This window comes from Rattus rattus, chromosome 11 (assembly GCF_011064425.1).
Source record: "Rattus rattus isolate New Zealand chromosome 11, Rrattus_CSIRO_v1, whole genome shotgun sequence".
Lineage (NCBI taxonomy): Eukaryota > Metazoa > Chordata > Mammalia > Rodentia > Muridae > Rattus > Rattus rattus.
Genome location: NC_046164.1, coordinates 1934814 through 1951696, shown reverse-complemented (window position 1 = coordinate 1951696; position 16883 = coordinate 1934814). Strand labels below are relative to the sequence as shown.

General features: G+C 38.2%; 1 non-coding gene across 1 annotated transcript; it reads right to left on the bottom strand.

The window, feature by feature from the left end:
- Window positions 1-16169: 16169 nt before the first annotated feature.
- On the bottom strand, window positions 16170-16301 carry LOC116913010. The gene has a single exon (XR_004389564.1). It is a non-coding gene; the product is annotated as a small nucleolar RNA SNORA76 (small nucleolar RNA).
- Between the last annotated feature and the right edge of the window lie 582 nt (window positions 16302-16883).

Genomic DNA, 16883 nt, shown 5'->3' with positions numbered 1-16883 from the left:
CAAATGCTTATCTACAGATAAAGCTAGTGACCCAATGCCAGCACTCTCAGGATTTTGACCCTCATGTTTATTGTAGTAAAAGAAATCTTCCACCCCACCCCACCCTACCCCACCAACACGCATATACCCCAAAGTGAAACACCAAATTACCTCTAGGGCTTGAAAGGGAATATGAAAATGAAGATCAGATGATGAAGATTTTGTGGCCCTTTTCTTTCCTTTCTGAATTTCCTAGGTATTTTCATCTAAGGATAATTGTCTAGAGATAACCGAATTAAAAAGTAAGAAATTTAAGTTGGCTTCTCTGCAAGAATGACAGAAAATCTTTGGTGCCTGTTCTTTGTGGGGAGAGGAAAATAATTTAGAATATTCTATTGGAACCAAACAAATCTAAGATCACACAACTCTACCTGTACCATTTAGACACTTGGTTACCAGGCATCAGTATCAAGCCACATTAATAAGGTATCTTTGGGTCACTTAAAAAATACACACCAGTGTGGCCGGGCTTTGCTCCATGAGGAGATGAGAATGTATGGATACAGATAGAGTACCGGCTGCCCTCTATGTCTGTCCCAGGGTATGATTTTGTACATGGATAGCCGTTTACGACCAGTTTCTGAAGAAGGGATGACTCAGTAAACTCTTCTGGAAAGTAGAGATTGCACCAATTATAGGGAACATTGAGGTAGCTGGTATTTTGGGAGAAAGACATCTTCATACCCAACTGCAGACCTAATAGCTTCAAATAATGTTATTTAAGAAGCTTAATACTGCTCCCCGAAGACATAGGTTGTTAAGCAAAAATCTCAGTGCTCGGCATGGGCTACCTCCTTATGAGAGACTTCAGAGAGCTGCAATATCTTAGCCTATTGCCAGCATTCCTAGTTATCCATCACAGATACCAGGATCAAATTGTTGAAGACACTACCACATACTTTGGTTGTAGGACCCAGAGAGTTTAATTTCAAGCTGACTTGGAATCTTCCTCTCTGTTGTCAAACTTTTGTAGTGCTAAAAAGTGGTGTTCAGACCTCTGTATGAAAACAAAAACCAAATAAACTCCACCACCACCACCACCACCACCACCACCACCACCACCACCACCACCACCACCACCACCACCACCACCACCACCACCACCACCACCAAACCACTGATGATCTTACCTAGCATAGGACCCCAACATGTTACAATACTGACTTGTAACAAGATGCTCTCACTGGTGCAATAGTGGCATGACTGCACTGGGACAACCACTGGATTGTGATTACATTTGATGCCTTGTCAATCGGGGACAGGTCTGTAAACCTAGTCACTTCATAGCACCTGTGTCCTGCTGTCCTCTTCCCTAGAGTTCCCTCTCCTCCCTAGTGGTTTCCTTCTACATTCCCAACTTCTGTGGTTCTGCCAAACTATACACTTAAAGACTTGTATCTAGGATTCAAAAGTAAGGGAGAACATGAATCATGTGCCTTTCTGGGTCTAGGCTACTTTACTTAATATAATATTTTCCTGTTCCATTCGTTTACCTGTGAATTTTATGGTTTGATTTTTCTTTACAGCTGAGTAGAATTTCGTTATGCCAGCGCACCACTTTACAAGTCATTCACCAGTTGATGGCTATCTAGGCTGCTTCTGTTTCCCAGCTGTTGTGAATAAAGTGGCAAAATGCAGTTATCCCTTAGTAGGATATTGAGTCATTGAGTGTATTCCAGAGCGAGGTGTAGCTGGTCCTATGATCCATTTAAGATTTTTGAGGATTCTGCACACTGATTTCTATAGTGGCTATCCAGTTTTCAATCTCACCAACAGCGACCAAGGCTTCCCCGTTCATCATATCCTGCCAAGACTAGCTCTTAGTTTTTGCTTTGCTTTCAAAGTAGTTTTAATTGTAGTAGTTTAATTGTAGTTTTAATTGTAGTTAATTGTAGTTTTAATTGTAGTTTCATTTCCCAGATTATAAAAGATTCTGAACACATTTTTCTTTTGAGATGGGGGGTCTTCCTATGTAGACGAGGCTGGCCTGGAACTCAGAGGTCCACCTGCTTCTGAATTCTGAGGGAGTAGACTTGAAGACGTTTAGCCTTTGAATACTTTAAAAGATCTCTTTTCTTTCTTTCTCTTCCTTTTTTTTTTTAAAAAAAACAATTCTTTTTTCAGACCCAATACTCATTTTGTGGGGTCTGAATTTCTCTGGGGTCTGCTCTTTTGTTTTCTCGTTAATCTCTAATTGTATTAACCTGAGTTTACTTTTTATTTATCTTAGTTAATTCAGCCAAGAGTTTGTCAACTTCTAAGTTTTTCCAAATAATCAGCTCTTATATTTACTGAATCTTTGTATATTTTGTTTCTATCTCATTAATTTATGCCATGTTTTAAATTATTTCTTCCTATATACTGGATTTGGGTTTAGTTCTTGTTTTCTCCAGATTTCTTTTGCTTTTTTTATTTACAACTTTTAAGATTATCATTATTTATTTATTATTACTATATGTATGGCATACAAGTACTCCCTGAAAACTGTTGTGAAAGAGCTATTTTGTAAAATACTAATATTATAATAAAATACAGTAATGATGAAAACATAAAAGGGTTTGTAACAATACAAGCAATTAATTTATGTAATTCAACACATCTCAGCATTTTCCTCCTTCAATTCTTGCAACTGTCCTTTCAAGTAAAAACCTAATTACCACATAGAATAATTGCTTAATTCAGTCACAGAGGGCAAATCTGTTCATCATAAATTTATTGGAACCAAAAGCTATTTTTAGCAATGTGCTCTTATTTTTTTTATTGAATTTTTAAATTTACATTTCAAATGTTATCCCCCTTCCTGGTTTCCCCTCTGCAACCTCCCTTTCCCATCCCCCCTTCCCCTGCTTCTATGAGGGTGCTATCCCACCCACCCACCCATTCCTGCCTCACTGCCCTAGCATTCCCTACACTGGGGCTTTGAACCTTGACAGGACCAAGGGCCTCTCCTCCCATTGATGCCTGACAAGGCCATCCTCTGCTACATATGCGGCTGGAGCCATAGGTCCATCCCTGTGGACTCTTGGGATGGTAGTTTAGTCCCTGGGAGCTCTGGGGGGTCTGATTGGTTGATATTGTTGTTCTTCCTGTGGGTTACAAACCCCTTCAGCTCCTTCGGTCTTTTCCCTAACTCCTCCAATTGGGCACCCCGTTCTCAGTTCAGTGGTTGGCTGCAAGCATGTGCTTCTGTATTTGTCATGCTCTGGCAGAGCCTCTCAGCAGACAGTTCTATCAGGCTCCTGTTAGCAAGTACTTCTTGGCATCCACAATATTGTCTGGGTTTGGTGACTGGATCCCCAGGTGAGGCAGTGTCTGGATAGCCTTTCCTTCAGTCTCTGCTCCACATTTTGTCTCCGTATTTCCTCCATGAGTATTTTTGTTCCCCCTTCTAAAAGGACTGAAGCATTCACACTTTGGTCTTCCTTCTTCTTGACCTTCATGTGGTCTGTGAATTGGATCTTGGGTATTCCGAGCTCTTTGGCTAATATACACTTATCAGTGAATGCATACCATGTGTGTTCTTTTGTGATGGGTAACCTCACTCAGGATGATATTTTCTAGTTCCATCCATTTGTTTAAGAATTTTATAGGTCATTGTTTTTAATAGCTGAATAATACTCCATTGTGCAAATGTACCACATTTTCTGTATCCATTCCTCTGTTGAAGGGCATCTGGGTTCTTTCCAGCTTCTGGCTATTATAAATAAGGCTGCTAGGAACATAGTGGAGCATATTTCCTTGTTGTATGTCCTCTGTTGAAGGGCATCTGGGTTCTTTCCAGCTTCTGGCTATTATAAATAAGGCTACTAGGAACATAGTGGAGCATATTTCCTTGTTGTATGTTGGAGCATCTTTTGGGAATATGCCCAGGAGAGGTATAGCTGGGTCCTCAGTAGCACTAGGTCTAATTTTCTGAGGAGCCTCCAGATTTCTTGAGTTGAATCATTAAGTAATTTATTTGTGCTGTTTCTGATTTTTTATGCTGGGTACTTAGAACCAAAAATTTACCTTTTAGGATTGCTTTTAATGTTTCCCAGAAACTTTGTGTGTTGTTTTCTTCCATTTAGTTATAGGAAAATTTTGACTTTTTTTTTTAAATTGGAAATAGATTCTTCATATATTCTGACCACATTTTCCTTTTTTCAAATCCTTCCAGATACCTACCACTTCAAGATGAATGAAATTCCATACTCCCTCTCATTATAAAGCAAACAGGCATGTAAAAAATAAGATAAATGGGTTCGGTTCCCAGCCCCGAAAAAAAGAAAAAAAATAAGATAAAATAAAAACAGACCAGAATAGGACAAAACAAACAAACAGACAGACAGACAGAACCATAAAAAAGTACAAGTTTGTGTCCACAGCGACACAAACATGCACAAACACAAAAATCCCAGAATAGCGAAATTGAAATTTAAAATGTGCCCAAACTATTGTGAGTTAACCCCCCCTTTCTAATATCACTGAGTTTATTTTATGTTACCAATCTACTGCTGGGCATGGACCTACTTTTAAGTGATTTGTAAATTCCATAACAGAGACAATTCAGGATTTACAAACTGGATTCAAAGGAGAGATAGAAATACTGAAAAAAAAAAAGCAAGTTGAAGTGAATATGGAATCAAAACATTTCAACACCCACTAAAATACAAACACTCAGATACATGAGGCACAAAGAGTACCAAACAATCAGAAAAGAAACTCTCCATGACAGATCATTGTTAAAATGCCATTTTATATAAAAAGAAAGATTATTGAAACTTGTAAGAGAAAAGCCACAAATCACATATGAGGGTAAACCCATCAGAATAGCACTTAACTTCTCAATAGAAACTTTAAGCTTTAAAATTAGAAGAGTTTGGAGTACAGTCCTCCAAATCCTAAACATTATAGATACTAATGCAGACTACTCTACAGGGTAAAACTGTCTGCCATAGTTGGAAGGAGAAGGGAAACCTTTCCATGATGTAAACAGGCTACAAGGATTCATGTGTACCACCTGGACATGGTGGTCCACACCTTTAATTCCAGCACTTGAGAGACAGAGGCAGGTAGATCTCTATGAGTTGGAGGCCAGCCTATTCTACTTATCAAGTTCCAGGTCAGCCAAAGCTACACCGTAATACTCAAAACAAATAAAAATAAGACAAGGAATTCATATGCGCCAAACCAGTCCTACAGAGAGTAGGACTACTAGAAGCAACATATTGAACTGAAATAAAGGAATACACAATCTGTAGAGACTACAGAGACAAGTCAAACTATAAATCAAATACAAAGTATAACTAAGTACACAAACAGAAAAATGTTACAAAATGATAGCACTCAGCACACATCTTTCAATAATAACTTTAGAAATATTATTCTGTCCAACTTCCCAATCAAAATATACAAACAATTCAGTTGAACGGATTAGGAAACAGAAACCGTCATTTTGTTGTCCACAGGAGATTCATTTTATCTTCAAGGATAGGCACCACCTTAGGGTGAAAAATTTGAAAACAGTATTCTGAGCAAATGGGGCTAGGGAACAAATAGGTTTTGCCAGCCTAATACCTGATAAAATATACATCAATATCACTAGATTATCTCAAAGGCTCATAGACACATGGAGAGCAAACAATATACTACTGAATATTGGGTCAAAAAAGAAATCAATGAATAACTTATCTTTCTCTAGGGACTTTGCAGAATTTGTACAGCCTTCCTCCCTTACTCCATCACTTTGTGTCAGCTGCCAGTATCTGGAGACACTCTTTCTCTGGAACCCACTGACCACACTAGTCTGTGAATAAAGGGGGGCAATCTTCAAACTCCTTGCTGTCATCCATTGCAAATTCCCCAGTTTTATCCCTGAAGCAAACCACTTGCAGGTCTGTCCTCCCTCTCAGAAACACTTCCTACAAGGAACCCACAGCCACCACACATTCATAAGATCCAGAGAGGGCAATAGCAACCAATGAATGGAACACCCACCCAACAAATACGATACCAGATGCCAATGCCTAAAGTTATAATAATCTCAAACCAAGATACCTAGACACCATTGCAAAAGCACAATCGTTAACATCCAAGGCAATGTATCTCCACCAGAACCCAGAAGTCCTATAGTAGGTCTTAAGGAATTCAATGTAGCTGGAGCATAAGATAAAGATTTCAAAACAGCAATATAAGAATATGTTCAAGGACCTTGAAAAGCTATGAAAATATTTCTTAATTAAGCCTGTGAAAACATAAACACCGAATGAGGTGATGAATACAATTCAAGACATGAAAGTAGAAATAGAATCACTAAAGAAAACCCAAACTGAGATAAAACCTGAAATGGAAAACTTAAACACAAACCTCCGAAGTAATTCTCACCAACAGAGTATGAAGAATTGAAGAGAGAAACTCAGGCATTTAGGATAAAATGGATGAAATGGATAGTTCAGTCAAAGAAAATGTTAAATATAAAAATAGGCAAAAAACATTCAGGAAATCTGGGAAAGTGTGAGAAGATGAAATCTAGAAATAATAATAAGAGGAAAAGGAGAAGAAACCCAGGTTGAAGACACACAAAATATTTTTAGCAATGTCATAGAAGAAAATTTCCCTAAGCTAAAGAAGGAGTTGCCTAATTAGGTACTAGCAGAGAACAGCAAGTAAACTGGACTAGAAAAGAAATTCCTCATGACATATAATCAAAACACTAAATATATGGAACAAATAATGAATACTTAAAGCTGAAAGTGAAAAAGTTCAAGTAATGTAAAGACAGCCCTATTAGAATTACACCTGACTTCTCAATGGAGTCTCTAAAAGCTAGAAGGGACTAGACAGATGCCCTGCAGTTTTTAAGAGATCACAGATACCAGCTCAGACTACTATATCCAGGAAAACTTTCAATCAGAATAGATAAAGAGAGGAAATGAGTCCAGGATAAATCAAATTTATGCATATATTCTATAAATCTAGCCTTTCCAAAGTTGCTTGAATTCAACCTGAAGATGCTAACCACATCTAAGAAAACACAATCATCAATAAAAGTGCTCATTGGTAACTTTCAACATTTAAAGGTCTTTGTTCTTCAATAAAAAGACACAGACTAACAAACTGGATTTGAAAATAGGATTCTTCCTTTAGCTGCATCCAAGAAACATACCTTAACATCATGAATAGATACCACTTTGTGGTAAAAGAATGGAAAAAGGCATTCCAAACAAGCTGGTGTAGTCATTTTAGTATCTGACAAAATAGACTTCAAACCAAAACTAATCAAAAGCATTAAGGAAAGACACTACATAATTATCAAGGAAAAAAAATCTACCAAGAGTATATGCAACTCTACACATTTATGCACAAACACAGGGCACCCAAATTTATATAAAAAAGCACTGCTACAGCTAAAATCTCATGTTGGCTCCAAACAGTGATAGTGTATGACCTCAGTACTCCACTCTCACCAATAGACAGGTCATCCAGACAATAAATAGAGAAATGCTGGAGCTAAAGACCCCATAAATCAAAAGGACGCAAAGACAAAAGAATATACCTTCTCTGCACCTCATGGAACTTTCTCCAAAATTGACCATATGCTTGGACACAAAACACAACAGATACAAGAAAGTTGAAATAACTCCCTGCATCTTATCTGATCACCATGCATTATAGCTGGATATTAACAACAGAAACAACAGAAAGTTTAAAAAATTAAAAAAAAACCTTATAAATGAATAAAGAATGGATCAAGACAGAAATCAAGAAGGAAATTAAGACCTTTTAAAAATTTATCTGGGAAGTCGTGGCACATTCTTTTAATCCCAGCACTTAGGAGGCAGAAATGGGTGGATCTCTGTTAGTTCGAGGCAAGCCTGGTCTACATAGTTTCAGGACATCCAGGGTAAACAGAGAAACTGTCTTAAAAAAAACAAAACAAAAGAAAAGAAAAGAGAGAAAGAAAGAAAGAAAGAGACAGAAAGGAAGTTTTTAGAATTGTTTTAAAGAGTCAGCACATTTCACTAAGTGCCTACATTAAAGGAACAAACAACATACAAAGAAACAAACCCCCCAAACTGGAGAGATCTGATATCATGGCACACATGAAAGCTGTAGAACAAAACCAAGAAATAACATCCAAAAAAAAGTTGATGGTGAGAAATAATCAAACTCATGGCTAATATCCAAAAAGTAGAAACAAACAAAAATTACAAAGAATCAATAAAACAAAGAGTTGGTTCTTTTGGAAGATCAATAAAATTGTCATACTCTTAGACAAATTAACTTAAAGACATAAAGAAGATACAAATTAATAAAATTAGAGAAGAAAGGGACAACAGACACTGAGGAGACACTGGAATAACTAAAAGAAATGGGTAAATTTCTTGGTATATACAACCTACCGAAGTCAACTCCAGATCATACAAGCAATTTAAACAGATTTATAGCTGCTAGTGAAATAGAAACAGTAATTAAAATATCCCAAAGGAAAGAAAGCCCAGGGCAAGATGAACTTACTGTACTTTCAAAGAAGAATTAATACCAATACTCCTCAAATTATTCTATAAAATAGAAACAGAAGGAAAATTGCCTAATTCTTTTTATGAGACCACAGTTATCCTGATATTCAAACTAGGACGATTTTCTTCATAAGGATAGATGTAGAAATCCTTAACAAAATAACTGGAAACTGAATACATCAGAAAGATCATTCACATAGTCAAGCAGGCATCGTTCCAGAGATGGATGAATGGTTCAACATACATGAATAAATAAATGTAGTCTACCGTATAGTTGAACTGAGAGACAAAAACCAAATGATTACTTATATAGAGAAAAGGTCTTTGAAAACCCCAACACCCCTTCATGCTAAAAGTCCTGGAAGACTGTTGATACAAGGGGCATGTGTCATACAATAAAGGCCATTTACAGTAAGCAGACAGCCAACATCAAGCTGAATGGACTTTAGAGTACTTCAGCCCTCTTATGTTTGAAAAGTACTCTTTCCTTGGAGTCCTCTACCATATCTGACTCTTACAATTTCTTTGGTTCTTCTGCTTAGATCCCCAAGCCTTGAAGGAAGGAGTGTGATACAGATATTCTATTTATCAGTAAATCTGTGAAGAGTTAGGGGAGGATGAGTCAATCCAACCACAATTCATTTTGCTTAAAAAACTAATAAATAAAAAGTGAGATACCACTGTAGATACAATGAAATACAGTGGGTCATTAAAGGCAATCTTGAAAGTCTACATAAAAACTCTGGGTAGCTGCTACTAGCTACCATAAGTTGTTGTTGTTTTTTTTTTTTTAGGTCTGCCCTACTTTCGAGTCCTGACTTGTCTATGATGTGTTTCACCATGTAACTGCTTTGATTCTTTTATGTCCCTGCAGACAACCCTTTACAGGTGCTCCTAAAAGTAACTGCAACAAACTGACTACATCATTAAGAAATTATATTTTTATTTTTTTCTAATTTTTAATTTCATTTCAAATGTTATCTCCCTTCCTGGTTCACCCTCTACAAACCCCGTATCCATCTTCCCCTCCTTCTTTAAGGGTGTCCCCCCGGCCCCCAATTCCTGCCTCACTGCTCTAGCATTCTCCTATACTGGGGCATTGAGATTTCACAGGACCAAGGGCCTCCCCTCCCATTGATGCCAGACAAAGCTGTCCTCTGCTACATTCATGGTTGGAGTCATGGGTCCCTCCATGTGTACTCATTGGTTAGTGGTTTAATCCCTGGGAGCCCTGGGAGGTCTGGTTGGTTGATATTGTTGTTCTTCCTATGGGGTTGCAAACTCCTTCAGCTCCATCAGTCCTTCACTTAACTCTCCCATTTTGGCCCCCACGCTCAGTCTGATGGTTGGCTATAAGCATCTAGTTTTATTCAATTAATAAAAATTTTAACATTAATTTATTTTTATAGTGTGTGTGTATGTACATGTGCTGTATAGCACACAAACATAGGTCAGAGCAACACATGTGGGAGTCCATTTTTTTCTCAACCATTTGGGTTCTGGGTACTGAACTTAAGCTGTAAGGCTGGGCACCACATACCTTTATTGCTGAGCAATCTTGCTAGCCTGTTATAATTTTTTTGACATTTACAAAAAGTTCAAATGAAAACACCTACATGGAAAGGCTTTGATTTCATACTAATTTCTTACATAGTCGATGCATCAAATGTATTGATTAGTTGGATTGATATCATCATCTGCCATCTTTGCCTTTCTTGACATGGTAGATTTCAACATAATATATTAAGAAATCCCAAAGAGTGAACAAATTTGGCATTACTCCTTTATAAATAAGGGGGTTTATGAAAGAATTATGTATATTAGACACAATTTATTAAAGAAAATGTCTAGTTGCCTGGTGTGTTATATTGTAACTCCTAAGTTATTATGTACTCGATGCTATAGCAAGGCCAAATACATGTACTTTTGGGAAAAATGAACATTGACTCATATACCAATGTGGAATTTTCACTTGTTGACTATGCCTGCTGACAGAATCAGCTTTACAGTAGAAATGACATTTGGCTTTTTCTCTGTTCAGAAGGTTCTGTTATTAAAAAACTGGAGAAATTAACCAATATAGCTGCGCTGGTCATATAGTTGCTGAGTTTGCTAAAGGTTTACACATTCATGATATGTAGACCACCATATTAGGTTTACTGAAGGGAATGGGCACTTCTTCCCCCAATTGTTAGAGTTAAATTGAACAGGGTATGTGACATTGAAGCATGAGCTGACATGAGATATTTTGAGAAAAAACTATGTAAATGAAGCAGGACATGGATTGCTGGGAAGATGTGGGCTCTGGGATCCTCTGTTGGCTCTGTTGGGAGAGGTTCAGTAGTTTCTGTGTGTCTAAGACAAGGCTCTTTATTTTCCATACTATTTCTTACTTGTAAAAGAATGTAACTGAAGGATCCAAGTAGGAGTGCACAGTGTGCTCTTAGAGCAGGGCCTGACATATGTAAACACACCCTTAATGTAAATGTATACTCATTCAGCATAGGCTTAATCACAGAAATATTCTTGCAGAAGGTAGAAAAATTGTCAGTGATTTTTATTTTTTATTAATTATTTTATTTATATACATCTCAAATGTTGCCCCTTCCCAGTCTCCCCTGACAGAGTTTTCCTCCATCCTTCCTCCCCTTCACCTCTGAAAGGGTGGCCCCACCATGGATATCTCGCCACCCTGGGGCATCGAGTCTCTATAGGATTAAGTGTATCCTCTCCACCTGAGGCCAGACAAAGCAGTCTTCTGCTACAGATGTGCTGAGCCTCAGGCCAGACCATGTGTGCTCCTTGGTTGGCGGCTCAGTCTCTTCCACTAGCGCTGGTCTAACTGGTGGTCTGCATGTAGAAGAATGCAAACTGATCCATGTTTATCATGCTGCACAAAGCTCAAGTCCAAGTGGATAAGGACCTCACCATAAAACTGGATCCACTGACTCCAATAGAAGAGAAAGTGGGAAATAACCTTGAACATATTGGTTCAGGAGAAAATTTCCTGAGTAGAACAACCATGGCACAGGCTCTAAGATCAATAATTGATACGTGGGACTCATGAAACTAAAAAGCTTCTGTAAGGCAAAGGACACTCTGGAAATCAATCTTGTTGCTTCTCAGAAAATTGGAAATAGTTCTACCTGAAGATCCAGCTATACCATTCCTGAGTATACACCCAAAAGATGCTTCACCATACCACAAGGGCACATGCTCCACTGTGTTCATAGCAGCTTTATTCATAATATGCAAAAGTTGGAAGCAATTCAGATGTGCCTAAGTTGAAGAATGGATACAGAAAATGTGGTTCATTCACACAATGGAATACTACTCAGCTATTAAAAACAAGGACATCATGATTTTTTCAGGCATATGGATGGAACCAAAAAATATCATCCTGAGTGAGGTAACCCAGACCCAAAAGGACATGCATGGTATGTACTCACTGATAAATGGATATTAGCCAAAAAGTACAGAATACCAAGATATATCCACACAGACCCAGAGAACTTAAACAAGAAGGAAGGGTCAAGTGAGGATCTTAAATCCCACTTAGAAGGGGGAAGAAAATAGATAGTCATGGGAGGCAGAGGGAGGAAGAGATCTGGATGGGAGGGGGAGAGGGAGGGGAATAGGGGTCAGGAGCAGGTGTGAGGAGAGCCAGAAGGTACAGTTTAAATGTTGGGTTGCCAGTGATGGATATAGACTGACAGGCAGACTTCTCCACTGAGAGAGGAATCCGTGACTGGATGAGCTGAATGCATAATGCTGACAGTAAAGCAAATCAGTGAGCTTAACTATTGGTGAAAAATATCACTAGGAGGGTGGAGTGTGACTGTAATGCCAGATACAATATGCTTTTGTTTTTCTTTTTGGAAGATGGATGTACTAACAGTCTAGGATAACGTGAGGCAAATAGAATTATCTCTACGTCTGACTCCTTTTTATTCATCTAAGCTACTTGTAGTCAAAGGGCAATACTATAAAAATCGAAATCTTTAAATAGGCTTATGTAAACCTTTATAAAAAAACAACAAATTCAAAGCCTTTGTTCCAGCTTTTAGAGTTTTTATGCTTGAAAGTATAAAATTTGATGCTCATATTCAAATATAAATATTGCATTTTATTTACTTTCTTTTCTATGTTCCTAGCTTTGGTTTTGATTTCATTTGATCTTTACTTCTGACTGAGTCTTGAGACAAGTGATTTTTTTTCATAGATGAAGAAAGCGAGTCGAGTAGGATTAAGTAGTTGCTTAAAGTCATACAGCTTGTAGAGGACAATCAGGGTTTAAGCATCAAAGTTGAAATTTTTTTAAAAAATATTGAGCTTGATAGACATGGGTTACAATATTGACTAAAGAGTCAATATTATGACTTCAGACACTGTACCTCAGGGTATGTATGAAGTGTTTGTTTAGACACCATCAGGACTTTCTCCCTTTCCTTTCAGTTTTTTGAACATCAAAATACAAGGTGGACTTAGAGGGCATTTCTTTTTTATTTTTATTTTTTTATTTTATTTTATTATTATTTTTTTTATTAACTTGAGTATTTCTTATTTACATTTGAATGTTATTCCCTTTCCGTTTTCGGGCCAACATCACCTAACCCTCCCCTCCCCCCATTGCCGCCCCTCCCCCAACAATCACGTTCACTGGGGTTCAGTCTTAGCAGGACCAAGGCTTCCCCTTCCACTGTGATCTTACTAGGATATTCATTGCTACCTATGAGGTCAGAGTCCAGGGTCAGTCCATGTATAGTCTAGTGGCTTAGTCCCTGGAAGCTCTAGTTGCTTGGCATTGTTGTTCATAAGAGGTCTCGAGCCCCTTCATTTTCTGTATCCATTCCTCCGTTGAAGGGCATCTGGGTTCTTTCCAGCTTCTGGCTATTATAAATAAGGCTGCTATGAACATAGTGGAGCACGTGTCTTTTTTATATGTTGGGGCATCTTTTGGGTATACGCCCAAGAGTGGTATAGCTGGATCCTCAGGTGTTCAATGTCCAATTTTCTGAGGAACCTCCAGACTGATTTCCAGAATGGTTTTACCAGTCTGCAATCCACCAACAATGGAGGAGTGTTTAGAGGGCATTTCTTAATTGTACACGATATTTGACAATGCTTGGTGGATGTTGTAAAAATGCCCACGTGACCAGATGATGTGTGGAGATAAGAACTCTCAGAAGGTGGGCAGGCAGGATTTCTTATCTAGACCCTGTTGCTTGCCTTCTGTCATCTCAGCATTTAAGGCTGAAGCACAGAAGTGCAGAGAGCACAAAACAGCAAACAAAATAACAGAGGAAATATAGACAGAGAGAAGCACATTCACTTGCTTTGTAGGCAAGCAGGATGTATTTATCTCTGACTGGTTGTGCTGTACTTACCCAGGATGTAATAAAATCCAGCCTAGAATGGGGTGGGGGAGAATGTCTAGTAAGCTCTACCTTCAGACTATACCACGCACCTTCCTTCATGTTATATTTATTCCTCTCAAGAATCATAAGAGGCTGGTATTAGGACTCTACTGAGTAATGAGGATAAAAGAGCTTTGTCGGTGTGCTCAAGTGAGGCAGATAAGCCGCAGAATCAAATCTCCAGAACAGTTTGGCCTCAGTGACCATGGCTGTCCCACTGACCCAGCATGGGCACTGAGGAAGAACGCCTCCTTGCCATTAGCTTATCCCATGGGATTTCAGAAAGGCATGGGAGAGTTTCTGCTATTACACTGTAGATCTGTCTGACAAACCCAAAGTGATCCTTAGAGAACAGGTTTATGTCAAATACTAGTACTATATTTTATGCCTCTAAGAACACTACTGTTTCTAAAAACCTCATAGGAATGAAATTTTGAAAACTTTCCCTGAAACGTAGTTTTCTTAAAACACTTAAAAAGCTGCAGAACTGGGTTCTGTAGAATAGACATTACGAAATTATATATAAGTCTAGCACAGCCTGAGAAGGGAATGCTTGTGAATCAGAGGAGTCGTGTACTTCCATATTATCAGTGCCTGTCAAATAATAGGGGTTATTATTTGTTAAATAAGTGAAAAATAAACAGGCATGTGACATTTCCTCCTAAGCCGTTCCAGACACGACTATGTGAGCTGAAAGGGTGGCTGGCATCGAGGTGTGAGGAGGAGGAAGGCTGCCACCCAGCACTTCATCTAAGCATGTTCATGTTGCCTCTCTTCGTTATCAGATGCATTCTGTGTGTGTATATAAAACCATATGGTTAATCAAGTATCTTAATATATAGTCAAGCATATTGTACATTAATTAAATTTTTATAATAAGTATATCAGTTGATTAATTCTTACATTCCACTAGAAATTGGAATGGAAACAAGGAAGTAATGCTTTATTAGATTCCTGCTGAATAACAGAAAGTCAAGTCATTTTACTTTCATCCCACTGGTGTCTGAGTCTTTAGAGACAGTCACACACACTAAGAGGGGAAGGGCCATGCTAAAGATATGCATCTGGTAAGCATGTCAGAATTTTAATCCAGACTAGTTTGGCTTTAAAATTCATTTATACTCTTCTCTGCTCATATGTTCCCTAAGCAGAGACAGAATTTGGTTTAGGTTCTACTAATATAGCATTGCATACTTGGAGACTTTTGTCTGCCGTGAACATGTTGAGATTTTCTGTGAGTGTTTATTGAGGATGGTCTGTGTCCCGGGTACTGACCTCTGAGACACGAACACTCATTCCGAAGAGCTGCTCAGAACTGTCAGTCTCTGATTAAAGACCTAGATCATGTGGGAGAAAATCATATTTTCCCACTATGCATTTTTGTCTGATAGGCAATGTCTGAAGGTGTCTGTGGGAGGTAATTATCCTGGGAAAATATAGGTCAGAAATACCCAGAAATGGGTTTCTTTAATTCCGTGACTCATTAGCAGAGTGCAAACCATAAGAGTCAGCATACTTTAAGTTTTAGGGTTTTCATGAGTCAGCTAGGAATCCAATTAGTTTTAGAAACATTTTAATATTATGAGATAAAATTGTGCTAAGGAATTAGAAATGTAAATTGGTTAAGTAGTCCATATAACTCCTACAGATTCTCATAAATAACAATTTCAAAAAATATAAAATAAAAATTTCAAAAATTTAAAACTATTGATCTCTCTCTCTCTCTATCTCTCTCTCTCTATCTATCTATCTATCTATCTATCTATCTATCTATCTATCTATCCATCCTATCCATCCATCCATCCTTCCAACTATTGGCATCATTGTCAGATGTCATTTTTCAGGAGCTGTTCAACATGTGTTTTGAGACAAGCTCTTTTACTCAGTCCTGGGCTCACTGATTCTGCTAGGCTAACTGGCTGGAGAGACCCAGGGATCAGCTTATCTCCACCTCCCCAGTGCTGGGATTACAAGCATGTGCCAATGTCTGTGAGTGCTGGGAATAGAAGTCAGGTCTTCATGCTTGGAAGGCAAACACTGACTGAGCTGTGTCTGTCTCCAAAATAATAAACTCTTACAATGTGATAGGCATATTTTACCAATGTGACATAGATTATCTTATTTTTAATATCAAATTTTTATTGAACTGTGTCTGCTCTTCTGAATGGTAACTATGACCAAAGCTAGGAATCAATTTTTTTTTTGTTTTGTCTGAGCCTGTAGCTAGCAGTTAAAGGGATGGCCTGCGAAAGGTAGGCTGCCCAGTTATGCTCCAGCAGAGTGCTATAGCGCTGTAACTTAACCCCCAGCACCATGGGAAGGTGTGTCGGAGGCTCAAAGGCAGCACGTTTCCATTGCTAGTTTTAAGAGGGCAAATATTCTGCATATTTACCTATGCCTGTCTGGTTTTACTAGTATATGTTATCTACCCTGTCTGGGTGGATATTTTGGCCTTTCTTATGTGTTCTAAATCATTAGTGAATTTTTTGTTGTTGTTCAGAGTAGCTGTGGTTAGATTGTCTTCTCCTGTAATATAGCATTCCATGGCTTACATTACTGCAAACTGTAAGGACGAACTAAGATTTATTGTTAATGAGAGCAAGATTGGAATGATTGCACTCTTAGGCCTCATAGAGGCAGGGTGCCTGTCAAAACCTCGAAGTTGCTGTGTTGTATTCCTACAGCTTCAAGACTTGGCAGGTATGGTGTACCCTATATTGGCAGCTACCCTTAGGAAGACACAGTTACTACCAAATGTTGTGTAGTAGAATCCTCTAAGATTGAAACATTCCATTCTGTAGGGAACATGTTAAGATAAAGGTAAACAAATAATAATAGCTTCAGGAAGTCCCTGAAAGTGAACAGATTTATGAAGCCCCTACCTCCCAGAATAAGCAGTGACTGCTGAGAGTCACTTTCAGACCAGTCA